The sequence below is a fragment of the Impatiens glandulifera genome, chromosome 1 (assembly GCF_907164915.1).
Source record: "Impatiens glandulifera chromosome 1, dImpGla2.1, whole genome shotgun sequence".
Taxonomy (NCBI): domain Eukaryota; kingdom Viridiplantae; phylum Streptophyta; class Magnoliopsida; order Ericales; family Balsaminaceae; genus Impatiens; species Impatiens glandulifera.
The window spans coordinates 48832874-48834560 of NC_061862.1; positions in this window are offsets into that span (position 1 = coordinate 48832874).

The following is a 1687-nucleotide window of genomic DNA, read 5'->3' on the forward strand; positions in this document are numbered from 1 at the left end:
TTAAAATTTTAAGTTATTTAAATATAAAATAGGTTAAAACATATAATTGTAAACTCTGATAATAATTTTATTAAAATTTATAATTTGATTTTAAAACAGATTATTAATATAATTATAATTTTTTATTCACCAACTATTTTAATATAATCTTAAAAACAAAATAATATTAATTTATATTATTCAAATAATATATATATATATATATATAAACATATATATTATATTATATTTTACACAAATAATTAATATTAAATTATTATTTATAATGTTAAATTATTCTATAAAAAATATGAAATTATTTTATATTATAATTTACTAAGTTAAAATAATAATATAAACTAATTATATTTTTTTTATAATAACAAGAATAATACTAACATTAAATAATTCTAACATTAAATATATCACTATTTAACTAAAATAAAAAATATTAAATATTTTTTAAATATAAAACTTAACCAAAATAAAAACTAATTTTATAAATAATCATAATCATTAAATAACTCTAATTTATATTTATAATTTTTAATTATTAAAAAAAATCAAATAATTTTAAATTTAAATAAATAAAACATCATAATTTATAAAACCGACATAATGTCGACTATGTTGTTGTAGATGTGATGTCGAAAGTAGAAATTATTATATTTATTAATTAACAATATTTTATTGGTTTTTATAATAAAATCTCAACCATTTTAAAAATATTGGTTTTTATACTAAAATCTCAACCATTTTAAGTTATTTAAAAATTATTATTTTAATTAAAAATATATTATCATATTTAATTAATTGCTTTTAAATAAAAAAATTATTTAATAATAAAAATTATTAGTTTATTTTAAATTTATTATTTATTTATTAACAGAAAATATTAATTATATAAAATAATATTTTGCAATTAATAAAATATATATAATTAAATATATTAGTTAACTCATGATAATTTTTCTTAAAAATTTAAATATATAAAAATTAATATTTATAAATTTTAAAATAATATTTATTCAAATTAATTAATTTAAATAAAGTTGTATATTTTATATACATATTTATTAAAATATTATAAACATATTTAATGTTTTATTTAAAAAGTAGTTATTATTTAAGTTTATATATATACTATTATTATATTATTAAAATGATAATTAAATTTATTATATAATTTCATTTTTAGTTTAAATAAATTTTTATAATATAAATGTGTTAATTATATTTAAAAATTTTATTTATTTAAATATAAAAAATAGTTTAAAACTTATAATTTGTTTCTAAAATATATTATTAATATAATTATAAAAATTAATTTTGGTTACAAATTTTTATTCACAACAATTTTAATATAATCTTTATAAATTTGTTTATTTAATTAATAAAACAATATTAGTTTATATTAGTAAAATAATATATATATATATATATATATATATATATATAAACAATTATATATTATTAAAATTTAAAATTTTAATTAATATTAATTTATATTGATATTCTCTAAATATAATGTTTAATTATTATAAATGAAAATATAAAATTATTTTATATTATAATTTACAATTAAATTTTAATAATAATATAAACTAATTATATTTTTATATAATAACCAATATAATTAAACATTAAATATATCACTATATTACTAAAATAAAATTTATTAAATATTTTTTATATATAAAGTTTAACC